Source organism: Lepus europaeus, chromosome 15, assembly GCF_033115175.1.
Source record: "Lepus europaeus isolate LE1 chromosome 15, mLepTim1.pri, whole genome shotgun sequence".
Taxonomy (NCBI): domain Eukaryota; kingdom Metazoa; phylum Chordata; class Mammalia; order Lagomorpha; family Leporidae; genus Lepus; species Lepus europaeus.
This window is the reverse complement of record NC_084841.1, coordinates 1,716,653-1,729,593: the sequence shown is the minus strand read 5'-3', so window position 1 is coordinate 1,729,593 and position 12,941 is coordinate 1,716,653.

Below are 12,941 nucleotides of genomic sequence, written 5' to 3'. Positions count from 1 at the left end.
CGCTGACGTCATTCTGCTCCCATCTGCTTGCGTGTGCTCTCGGGGAATAAATGGGACCCATGCTTCACTGACCTTTTTCCTTTTTTTTTTTTTTTTTTTTTTGACAGGCAGAGTGGACAGTGAGAGAGAGAGAGAGAAAGGTCTTCCTTTTCTGTTGGTTCACCCCCCAATGGCCGCTGCAGCCGGCGCACCACGCTGATCCGAAGCCAGGAGCCAGGTGCTTATCCTGGTCTCCCATGGGGTGCAGGGCCCAAGGACCTGGGCCATCCTCCACTGTACTCCCAGGCCACAGCAGAGAGCTGGGCTGGAAGAGGGGCAACCAGGACAGAATCCGGTGCCCTGACCGGGACTAGAACCTGGGGTGCCGGCGCCACAGGTGGAGGATTAGCCTAGTGAGCCGCGGCGCTGGCCAGGGACCCATGCTTCCTACAGCAGTGAGTCATGTCACCGTGAACAGTGACTGCAGGGGACTCCCTCTCAGGGCGTTGCATTTTTCCTAAATGTTAAATGTGCTTACTGTCCTGCTAGGTTTGAACAGGCTTCCTAGTGAAACTAAATCCATTGACACAAAATCAAGAGAACATGAACTTCCGTTACCATGTGTGTGCTTCAGTGTGAAGACGAATGATGGGTGACCGGTAAGAGGCTGGTGGTGAGCAGAATCGAGTGCAGTGGATTCAGGAGGCCAAGGAGAGGGAGACGGCAGTGTTCAAGCTGTTGAGGGAGACCGAGCCCTGTAGGGGAGGCATGGGCAGGCTCCCGTGCAAGGTCCTGTCTGTGGTTGGAGCTGCGTCGAGAACGGACGGGGCTGCATCCCACGGCAGAGGGGCCTGTGGGCTCGCATCCCTCAGAAAGATGCGACAATTCTATCTCAAGACGCTAGCATTTGCGATTCACCCAAAACCACACACTGAGCTGTGATGGGGAAGTTTTAGGTGTCAGCGTGTAGACAGGCGAGGGCACGCGGCTGTCAGAAGTTATTTCAGGCAGGCGAGGAGCGCCGTCGGGCTGGGCCCTGCTCGCCGGAGGACGGGGTCTCCCCGGGGGCCCCGGTGCCCCTCGCAGCTTTGCTTGCGTCTCCCCTGCAGCTGTCCAGCGGGAGACCCTGCCCTGTGGGGCTGGTCTAGAGGGCTCTCTGCAGCCACAGGCTGGCCTGGGCTCAGACACGTGGACACAGCAGAACCCCTGTGGCTCCTCTGGCCTCGCCACCCCCACATGGCCCGTCCCCGGCCACATGGACACAGCAGAACCCCTGTGGCTCCTCGGGCCTCGCCACCCCCACACGGCCCGTCCCCGGCCACATGGACACAGCAGAACCCCTGTGGCTCCTCGGGCCTCGCCACCCCCACACGGCCTGTCCCCGGCCTCAGAGGTCCCATCTCTCTGTCACTTCGCTCTTTATTGATTTGAAATGGAGCATGACAGAGAAAGAAAAGGAGAGAGAAAGAGAGAGAGAGAGATCTTCTACCTGCTGGTTCACTCCCCAAAAGCCTACAATGGCGCCGGGCTTGGCCACACTGAAGCCAGCAGCCCAGAACCCCAGCCAGGTCTCCCACGCGGGTGCAGGGATTCAGGCACTGGAGCCATCATCCTCCACTGCTTCCCCAGGCCACAGCAGGGAGCTAGGCAGCCGGGACTCGAACCGATGCACCTGTGGGGTGGCGTCGTCCCCGGCATGTTGACCCAGCCGTGTGTCTCCCTGGGCTCAACCCCCTGATCCCGCGTCCCTCCGTGGAGTGGGGTGGGAGGATGGGGCTGGCTAGTGCAGGGGTGGGGCTCCTGCACGCCGTGTCTACAGGTGGGGAATGAGGGAAAGGCTCAGGTGGGAGACAGTGAGCGCCGTCCTTGTTGGTGTCACAGGAGTGTGACTAATGGAAGTCTGTCCACCCCGTGGGGACCAGCACTGTGGCCAGGCCCTGTCCACGCAGCACGGGGAGGGTCTCTCAGGTCTCCCCCTGCCAGCACCCAACTGTGCAGGGGCTGCCAGGTCCCCGCCCTGCAGCCTGCAGCCATCTCGGGCACGGGCGCACCACACCCAGCGGCGCTCGGCACTGGCAAGTCCAGGTTCCCCTCCGTGCTCCTGGCCCGGCGACTCGGCCCTGTCTCCCACAACCCGCTGTGGCAGCCGCACAGCCAGAAGGAAGCACGCCTTCAGCGTGACGTGTGAACATGGGCTGGCAAGAAGAGACCTGGAACAACTGAGCGTGATGCTCTAATCTTGGGCTTTGCCCTGGCATCGAGGACTCCCGGGCTCCCCAGCTGCCCCGCACGGCGTCGGCGCAGCCTTTCGGCCAGATCCTCCAGAGGCACTGGCCTCGTGGTGGACACAGTCCCTTCCCCGCCAAGCACCTCCTCCAGCAGATGAGACACTCCCACTCCACCGTGGTGCACACAGAGGACAGCGTTTAAACACAGTTAGCGACAAGGAATCTCCTCCCACTTATCATAGGAACAAGAAAAAGGATTGCGTAGTACAGCTCCTCCATGGTTCGTAAAGGGAGGGAGCTTTCAAGGTGTGTGGAATAGCCACAGCGAAGGGAATCTGGTAACCGCCATCTCCCAAAATGGGCAGAAGTGGGGCAGCTGTCAATGCCCCTCTGGGATCATCTGTGCCGCAACATGGCCACTTTGGGGCTGGCTCTGCGGCGTAGCAGGGAAAGCCACCACCTGCAGCGCCGGTATCCTGTATGGGCGCTGGTTCAAGTCCCGACTGCTCCACTTCTGATCCAGCTCTCTGCTGTGGCCTGGGAAAGCAGTGGAGGATGGCCCAAGTGCTTGGGCCCCTGCACCCACGTGGGAGACCTGGAAGAAGCTCCTGGCTTCAGCCTGGTCCAGCCACAGCTTTGGGGAGAATAACCAGCAAATGGAAGATCCCTCTCTCTCTTTCTCTGTCTCTCTCTCCCCTCCTCTCTCTGTAACTCTAGCTTTCAAATAAAAAAATTAAATCTTTAAAGAAACTAGCAGTCATGTTGTCCGTCAGCTCGTGTCCTGGACCCCCATGGTGCCATGTGCCACACGTGTGCTGTGCTCAGCCCGGCTTCTGCAGAGGCCTGGGGGAGCCAGGCTGGGGGGCAGACACTTTTGCCTTTGAGCACAGGGCTCCACAGCCTCTGGGGCGACCTCACCCACCCAGCGGAGGGCATGGCGAGGAGGGGGCCTCTCGGAGCACGCCTTGCTCCAGCCATCAGTGAGTCTCAATCACGTGTGCACTGTAGATCACGCTTAAATGCCAGGACACATCTCTAAGGAAGTACGGTATGTGTGGAACACCCCAACATGCGGTGCCCGAGATAACACACTTCTGACCCCCACTGGTGCGTGCACTTTGCCGTGGACTTAGGACCACTGCACAGGGGACCCAGGCCGGGGGCTGGTCAGCAGCCCCCTGTGCGTCTTGCAGGGAGCCTGGCCGGCCGTGCCACTGAGGCCTCCATGGTTGTGCAGGTGCACCAGGGCGAGTTTCAGGGGGGCGGCATGGAGAGACGGACACCCTGCCTCGACGCAGGCGCTGAGATCAGGGACATGCTGTGTGGGGCTCCTGCAGGGGCCCCCAGGGGCCACGGGAACCCTGTTTCCCCTCCCCACAGCCAGGCTGGGGATCCTTCCCAGACCCCCGATCACTACCACCCACCCATCTCACAGGAGAGAACCATGAGGATGGACGTGCCGCGGCTGGAAGCCTTTTGATCTGTCTGCAAGATGGTTGCCAGATGGGAGCGAGCCGTGAGGAGCTAACGCACGCACGTTGGAAGTTCTCCGTCGTGCTGAGCTCCGCCTGCAGCTCCACATTACAGGAGAGATTCATCATGCGCCATGCGGGGGCGGGGGCTTCCCCGGGCCCCGGCACTCCCGGACAGGGCCGGTGCCCGGCTGTCAGTCAGTGGACCTGACGGTTCCGGGGAGCGGGCGAGACGGTTCCGGCCACATACGGAACGCATTTACGGAAAGTACCCCCGATGGCTCTGCTTGTTCCTTGGATGCGAGAGAGGGGAGATGGGCTCTGTGGAACGTTCTCCCAGCCCCCCGGCCGCCGCCGCCCCACGCACAGGCCTCACCCTTCTGGTTCACAGGATCATGGCAAAGGCACGTGTGATCACACACACGGGGGTGCCCGTGTGCGACCGTGCGAGACAAGGGGCTCCAGCAGGCCAAGCTCCCCTTTAACGCTGATCGGTCAAACATAAACCTGCTCTGCCAGGCCACGAGGCTGCACCTTCAGAGTAAAAGTACGGACTTCTTTCCCAATGCAAACCCGTAGGGAAACCTTCAAGGTGGGGATTGAAGAGTCTCCCATAAAGAATGCATTCGGTGGGGCCAGCACTGTGGCATAGCGGGTAAAGCCACCGCCTGCAGTGCTGGCATCCCATATGGGCACCGGTTCGAATCCCGGCTTCTCCTCTTCTGACCCAGCTCTCTGCTGTGGCCTGGGAAAGCAGGAGAAGATGGTCCAAGTCCTTGGGCCCCTGCACCCGTGTGGGAGACCCGGAAGAAGCTCCTGACTCCTGGCTTCAGATGGGCACAGCTCCGGCCGATGTGGCCAATTGGGGAGTGAACCAGCGGAGGGAAGATCATTCCTTCTCTCTCTCTGTAACTCTGCTTTTCAAATAAATAAATATTATTTTTTAGAAAGTGTTAAAACAAGCCATATGTTTCCAATTCACGTGTGACGGGGCGAGTAGTGGGGCGTGCGGAGCCTGCTGTGGGGACAAGTGCGTGCTCACTGACAGTGGCCCTGTGCAGGCTGTGTCCGCTGTGTGCTGATGGCTGCCACCCCTGCTCTGTGGGGACCGATGGCCACGCCTTGGCCACACGAGAAACGCTGCCCTTTAGGGTCTACAAACAGAGCCCAGCTGACCCTGGGGACGTCGGCGATCTCCCAGGGGTTCGGAGTATGGTCCGGCTATGGCACTGCCCTGCCTGCCGCCAATCACACCGGAGCCCTGGGAATGCAGACCGACGGCCTCAGAAGTGAGGCAAAGACAGCTGTGCCCCGAGAATGCTGACGTCAAGTGTTTAAGTGGACGTTGGGCCCAAAGGTCATTCATTCCATTCCACCAGCCTCGGGGTTGTGTCGGAGCAAACCTCAGGATTCGGAGCGCGGAGCAAATCCCCGCTGAGTAGCAGCCGGGAGCCGGCGGCCAGGGTTCGGCATTTGCTGCAACTGTCTCTTGGAGCCGATGGAGCAGGTGCACGCGACTCCCCCACGAGGGGCTGACTGCATGAACTCCTGCACTAAGAAGGAAGAAGCGCGAACCCAGCACCCACATCCCAGTCCTGGCTCCGCTGTGAGTCCAGCTACCTGCTCCTGCCACCCACGGGGAGACCCCGACTGCTCTCCTCACTTCGGCCTGGGCCCAGCCCTGGCCCCTGGGGGAGTCAGGGGAGTGAGCCAGTGCATGGAGGGTGTTGGCTCTCTCCCAGGTAAATAGACTTCAGGATTGAGACAGTAGCCTGCCACAACCTGAACTCGTGGCACTCACGGGGCACTCGGGGCAGCGATGAAGCCGACAGCCAGAGTCACCACGATTTAAAGGTGCTCGCCAGGGGCAGATGCTGTGGCCTTGTGGTTAAAGCCAGCATCCTCCATGGGCATTGATTGGAGTCCCGGCTGCTCCACTTCTAACCCAGCTCCCTGCCATGGCCTGGGAAAGTGGTAGAAGATGGCCCAAGTCTCACGTGGGAGACATGGAAGAAGCTCCTGGCTCCTGGCTTCAGATTGGCCCAGCTCCGGACATTGCAACCATTTGGGGAGTGAACCAGCAGATGGAAGGCCTTTCTCTCTCTCTCTTTTTCTGTAACTGTGCCTTTCAAATAAATAAATCTTTACAAAGAAAAAAGTCTGGTGTGGAGCACTGGTGCTGTGGTGTAGTGGGCTAAGCTTCCAGCTGTGGCAACGTCTTCCTACGTGGGCACTGGTTCGAGTCCCAGCTGCTCCTCTTCTGATCTCTGCTATGGCCTGGGAAAGCAGTAGAAGATGGCTCAAGTGCTTGTGCCCCTGCACCCCCATGGGAGACCCGGAAGAAGCTCCTGGCTCCTGGCTTCGGATTAGCTCAGCTCTGGCTGTTGCAGCCATTTGAGGAGTGAACCAGCAGACGGAAGACCTTTCTCTGTCTATAAATAATTAAGTAAATCTTAAAAAAAAAATGAAAAGTAAAAGAAAAGTGCTAATCGGCAGCCAGCCTGGTCTTAGGGTGCGGTCACTTCTTTTCTCCGCTCTCCCTGGGTGTGGAGTCGCCATTTCTGGCTTGGAACACGCGTTGCTGTCGGGCGGGGCTGCTTGGCCAGCAGGAAGGATGCTGGGAGCCGTGTCCAGGGGCCTCACAGGCGGAAGCCAGAGCACCCTGGGTGACAGAGCTCAAAGTCCCCTTCACTCAGGTGACCGAGCGAGGGCCGCCATGCGCAGCACTTTGCAGTGTGTCAGCGCCCGCAGGGCAGCCAGCACGGGGAGCCTGGGGCCACCTGAGACACACGGGACCTCAGGGACCTGGTCAGACAGGAGGACAGGTTCGGACTGCAGCTCCTGCGGGAGAGACACTCGAGCGAGCAAGGAGCCACAAACACGCACTGAGCGAGTTAGCCAGGGAGCTCGTTCAGGGAGCCACGTCCCGTCGAAGCAGATTAGCGGGGCGCTTGCCCGCGATTTCCAGCGCCTCTCCCTCAGTAATCCTGTTTAATTGTAGAAGCCTGGGCTCCCTCTGGCACCTAAGCTGGGCTCCCAAGATGTCATTTGGGAAGCTGGGGCTGGGGGACGAACCTGTCTGGCCACATTCCCCCGCTGGGCCCTGGAGACCTGGAATGTGGGGCTTCAGGTTCTCAGCCTGGGGTAGCTCATGCAGGCTCCCGGCCTTTCTGGCTTGCCTTTTAGATATCGCACTTTATTTCCAGTGGTGACTGAGAGTACTGATCTGCTGCCCTGCACATCCTGCGGGGCCACGGAGTCCTTGGGGTCGCAGGAAGGCGGGGTCCTGGCTGCGTGGGAGCCTGGCCCTGCCCCTCCTCCTGTGCCCCCTGTTCGCTCCTCCCGGCATGGGCTGATGGGATGGGCACTCCCTGCACGGTGCCCGCCATGGAGTGACGCCCAGAACAGTGCAGTGACGTCCCAGCCACCGAGGCCGGCTCCACTCCCTTCTTCCTCCCTGGCCTTCTAAGCTCATGCAGGCTGTGCACAGACTCCAGGCCAGGTGAGCCCTTCCCACTGAGCGCAGCCAGGGGCCCCTGCAGCGCACGCAGCCGCTCTGTGCCACCGCCGTGGCTCTGTCCCCACGGCTGAAGGCGCCGTGCTCTCTGGAGAGTGGGCGCCTGCCCTGCACAGCCTCTGTCTGAACCATGCTGCCCGGCGCCACTGCTGTGCAGGCCGCCGCCGCCGCTGTCGCCTCCTGCAGGCCAGCTCAGTCCCGTGGGGCAGGGGCCGCTGCTTGGGGACAGACACGCTGCACTTGTCCCAGCTCTCTCGCTCTGCTTGCCCTCATTTTCGTCCACTGCCCATGCTGCTCCTCCCAGCTCTACCCAGGGTGTTGTCCCAGTGGGTCACCCTCCCCCGACCTTCGTCCTGGCCCGTCTGTCCTGCCACAGCCAGCTGTCCTTGCGCTGTGGAGCCGGCCGGCAGTCTCCCTAGGAAAGGGGTGGGTCCTCTCCCCAATGCTGGAGCAGGAAGAGAACTGCCGGTCCAGGGGGTGTGGAGCCTCAGGCTCTCCTGCCCCTCCCCCATCACCTTGCCTGCCCCGTGGGCCTGCAGGGTGGAGGTGGGCGGGTGGGAGGCGCCCACTTTACAGTGAGCCTGCACAGAGCTCCAGGACCCCAGTGCTTGGGTTCTTCTGCCAAAAAGCAGCCCGCGCGTCACAGCCGGCGAGGGCGCAGGGGAGCGCCACCCGTCAGTCAAAGGCCCTCGCGGCCAAGGAGGACGTGGAGCCTCAAGGCTGCGCCAGCTCCTGCCACAGAGCCTCCAGCGGCCACGAAGGCGCTGTCCACCGCTGCAGCCGTGTCGGCCCCTCAGCGGCAGACGCCACTGTCCAAAAGGAATCTCCAAACCAAGTCTGTGTGTGCCCATGCATGTGTACGCATGCATGCTCACATGGTATGTGCATGTGTGTACACATGTGTACCCGTGCACGTGTGTCCGTGCCTGCGCACGCATGTGTGCTCACATGATGTGTACATGTGTGCTTTGTGTACATGTGTGTGCTCGTGTGTTTGCACATGTTGCTGCACACAGGAGGGAGTGGCGCAAGTAGAAGTACAGAGATGGCGATCTTGGCACACAGCAGGAGCCCAGACGCAGACAAAGGGATGGTGTGGGGTCGATGTCCCCTCCTGGTGGCCTTGGGAAGCCCTGTGAGGTAGGGGACCAGCCGTGTCACCACTGCACTGCTGGCCCACACGTCCTGCACATGCAGGCCCCGTGGGCGCTCCCCCCGCCTTCGCCTGCCTCCCGCTGCCTGGGCACCACTCTGCCCCAGGACGGCTCCCCCAGCCCAGCTCCCTGCTGCATTTGTGGTGAGCCAGGCTGCACCGCGCTAGCGCGCCTCATCCGCACAGGCCCCCTGGCTCCAGCTGTCAGAGAAGGCGAGGTCCCCGCGGCCCGGGCCCGTGTTCCTGGGTGTGCATGGCTCTCCCCGGCGTCGTGGGAGGCGGCGCTGCGCCCACAGAGACGTGGCTGGGAGCCTCTCGTTTTCCTAACAAAGGGTCATGGAATGAAGCAAGGCCTCAGGAAATCAGAGCCCTTTGGTGGCGTTCAGACAGTCTTACAGCCGAGCTGGAGCTGTTTGCACAGCGGCGCTGAGCGGCCGCTGGAGCCGTGGGTCGTGGCCAGGCGCTGTGTGCGGGGTGCCGCCTGGTGACCGCTGTGACCCCGCCTGCCCGCACTGTGGCCCCACAGCCTGGCTTCACTTCACCTGTCTGAGCTCTTGCTTCTCAGTGGGCACAGCACGGGCTTGAGGTGCAGAGCATGGTCTGGCCTGGCGCCGGTGGGCGAGGACTTTATGGGTGGAGCTGGAAGGCCACAGCTGGCCGTGTCCGCAGGCAGTGGGAGAACTGCGCCCGCCCCCCGGGGTGGTGCCTGTGGCCCCGGGAGAATCTGTCGCAGCCTTGCAGACTGGGCCTGGGCTTGACGTGTTGGCTGGGCACGGAACACCGGCTCTGAGGCAAGCCAGGCCCGGGACAGCCGTCGCTCTCCCTCCCAGCGCCACGCCCAGCTCTTCCTTCTGACTCTCAAGTCTGGGGACATCGTCTGTCGTTTGTCTCAAACAGTTCTTTCAGTTGGACATCCACAAGGTGACGCTGATTGGAGGAACTGTCACTCCGGGGAGCAGCCCCGCCTGCCACTCCGGGGGCAGGGCAGCCGCATCCCAGAGGTCTGCAAGTTCCCTGCACCTCTTCACGTGGCCGGAGGGAACGCCCGCCCCGCCCCGAGCTGCTGACAAAGCTCCAAGGGAGCGGGAGTCCGGCCTGGGCTCAGTCACTCCGACGCTCCTTTGCCGTCGCACGTGGGCGGCTCCACGCCCTGGCAGCCGCGGCGTGCGGTGGCCACGTGTCAGCTGCTGTGTGCAGAGCTGCGGCAGAGGAGGGAGGAGGAACCCTGAGGGGGACACCAGAGCCTCGGGGTGTACGGCGAGCGCTGCCTCACTGGGCTCGGAAAAATCTGGAAGGCAGCGTGCTTCACTCAGGGCCAGAGAGAAGAGGCGTGAAAAGAATGTGTATGAATGTGTTTGCCCATATGTGTGCATGCATGTGCTCACACATGTGCATTCCTACATATGTGTGGATATGTGTGTGCATGCCCATGTATCTTCATGTGTGCAAGCCTGTGTGCACACATGCGTACACTCCCACGTGTATATGTGCACATGTGTGCCTGCATGTGTGCAGGTGTAAATGCACGTGTGTACATGTATGTGTGCAAATGCATGTATAGTTATACACGCATGTGAATGTGTGTCCTGTATGTGTGTGTGAGAGCATGCATGTGTGCGTGTGTGTATGCATATATCCACACATGTGTGTAAATGTGTATGTGTACATGTGTGCACACACGTGTGTGTGCATGTGAGAGCGTGCGTGTGTACAGCTATGTGTACACACATGTGCCTGCATGTGTGCCTGCTCCCATGTGGGTGATGATGGTACAGGAAGGAACCCAGCAGGAGTTGATGCTGGGGTGGGGGAGGCCAAGGAGCACTTGTGAGCTCTCGAGGCTGGAGTGGGGCTGATCCCGTCGGCACAGGTGAGCTCACTGCGGGCTCTCTGCGATGGTTATTAACAAGCTCGCAGACCGCTGGGAGATTGCGGATAAGCGCGGTGCCGGGGAGTGGGCTATCGTTATGCTAACAGGGTCGGAACGGTAATTGGCGGGCGCGCAGGGTTTCCATAGGAATCCTCGGGACAGGACTAGGTCGCCGGGTTAGAAAACCTCCCAGCAGCCTGTGTCCACACACACACACACACACACCCATTCTTATGCAGAAGACAGTAAATACACATTTATGGATGGAGGTTTCGTCATTGCATTTCAATCAGTTTCTACTGAGATGAAGGAAGATGTGAGGGATCACGTTTGTGTTTTTCATGCATCAGTGACACATGTTAATAGCCCTAAGTGTGGATTCTGCTAAAATGTTTTAGTATGTATTTATTCATTCCTATCTACTTGAAAGAGCAACAGAGAGAAAGACCGAGAGCTGGGAATCTCCCATCCACCCGTCCACTCCCCAGACACTGCAGAAGCCAGGGCTGAGCCAGGCTGAGGGCAGGTCCCCCCGCGGGCGGCTCCCAGCGTTCAGCAGGAAGCTGCAAAGGCCTGGGGGCCGGGGGTGAGACACGGGGCCAGGCTCTCCTCCTGGCTGGGCCTCGCCCATCTACTGTTCTTGCTGTTTCTCCCAGTGTGATGTTCCTCTCCCATGCACGGGCCCCGGTGTGGCCTCGGTGTTGACACCTCTGCCGTGCCGGGGATGCCCTAAGAGCTCCTGCACCTCTGCAGCTGGCCAAGCCCGGTGAGCGCAGGGACTGTGTCCTTCCACCACCAGGCCACTCTGCCGGGCGTGTCCCACTGCACACTGCGCCCTGCGGTATTGTGAAGACTCCTGCTCCAAGTCCTTGGTCGCCTCAGAGCATGCCCAGGTCCTGTGCCAGGCTCAGGGGGAGGCAAGGGGCTGGCACCGATCAGAGCCTCTGCAGCCCACGGGGAGCTGCCAGCGGCTTGCACACGCTATCTACGACCATGGCCTGGGTCTTCAGTGGGTGAAGCCACCGCCTGCCATGCCACATCCCACGTGGGCACCTGCTCATGTCCCGGCTGCTCCACTTCTGACCCAGCTCCCTGCTGATGGCCTGGAAAAGACAGTGGAGAATGGCCTGAGTGCTTGGGCCCCTGCACCCACGTGGGAGATCCGGAAGAGGCTCCTGGCTCCTGGCTTCAGCCTGGCCCAGACCTGGCCATTTCAGTCATCTGGGGGGTGAGCCAGCCAATGAAGGTCTCTCTCCCTCTCTCTCTGTAGCTGTAACTTTCAAATAAATAAATATTTAAAAAATAAATATTGAGATTTAGCCTACAGTTGGCAATTCGTGTGTGCACACGTATATGTACAGGTGTACATGCATGTCTGCACAGTGTGTACCGTGTGTACAGTGTGCACGCATGTGTGCCTTGTATGAACATGCATGTGCTATGTGCAGCGTACGGTGTGCACATGTGTGCACACGTGTGCCTCTGTGTGTGCATGTGTGTGGTGTGGGGGGTGCACATACGCGTGTGGGTGTGCCTCTGTGTGTGCGTGTGTGTCTGCTGCTCTTTTGTGAACCTGTCTCTTTCGTGAGCCTGGATTACTTGGGGAGCTCTTACACTGCAGTTCCTTGTCGTGGGCACAGCTGCGCCCCAGGCCCACAGAGGGCCAGTGGCCCAGGGCTTGGACAAAGTGAGGACAGGCAGTGGCCGTGGAAGTCCTGACCCCTCCTCCCCCTCACCACCATGGGTGCCCCACGCAGACCCCTCAGCTGCTCCCCCATGGGAGGGGGCACCGGGCAGTTGCAGCAGCTCAGGGCGCTGGGGGGTAAAGGCCTCTGCCCGGCCAGGGCCGGGCAGGGAGGATGGCGGTCAGGACAGGGCCCTGGCCTGGAGGCAGCGACGCCAGGGGTGGCAGCGCGGGCCGAGTCTGCCCTGGGGGGACGGGGCACAGCAGCCCCAGGTCTTCATTCTCAGCAGCATCTCGGCAGGGCCCACACCTGTGAACCCCTCCCCATGCGCAAGCCAGAGCGAGGGTTTTGGGGCCTGGGTGTCGGGGGCGGGGGCTCTGGGAGATTCCACCAGGCTCCCAAGTGCACGTGCACGGAGGGCTTCTCTCTGCAGGGGGCCAGGCAGGCCTTGCTCGGGGCTGAGTCCACAGCACCCCTGGAGGTGGAGCCCTCTCTAAGCTTCCAGAGCTGGGGGGGGGGCGTTCCGTGGCACGGTGGTTTCAATGCTCTGATGTCTGAATGGGCCGCCCCCGGTAGGACGTTCAAGGGCACACAGCGGGTGTCGGGGAGCAGGTCCCTCTCCCAGCCAGGGAAATGGTGGTGGTCAGGGGTGGGGGCTTGGCTGGGGAAGCCCATGTTCTCACACCTGGGGAACCTGGAGGCAGTTCTGGGAGCGAGGTTCGTCTGACAGCGGGGATCCTGTCCTCTCTTGAGGGAAGGCCTGCAGAGGGGAGGAGGCAGACACGGGGTCCTCGCAGCCCTGGCAGGGGAGGAGGAGACAGACATGGGATACACATCACCCCAGGGGATGAGGAGGGAGACACATGATACCCATGGCCCCAGCAGGGGAGGAGGGAGACACAGGTTACCTGCAACCCCAGCAGGGGGTGAGGAAGGAGACATGGGGCACCCGCAGTCCTGGCAGGGTAGGAGGAAGCTGACATGGGGTACACGTCACCCCAGGGGATGAGGAGGGAGACACGTGGTACCTGTGGCCC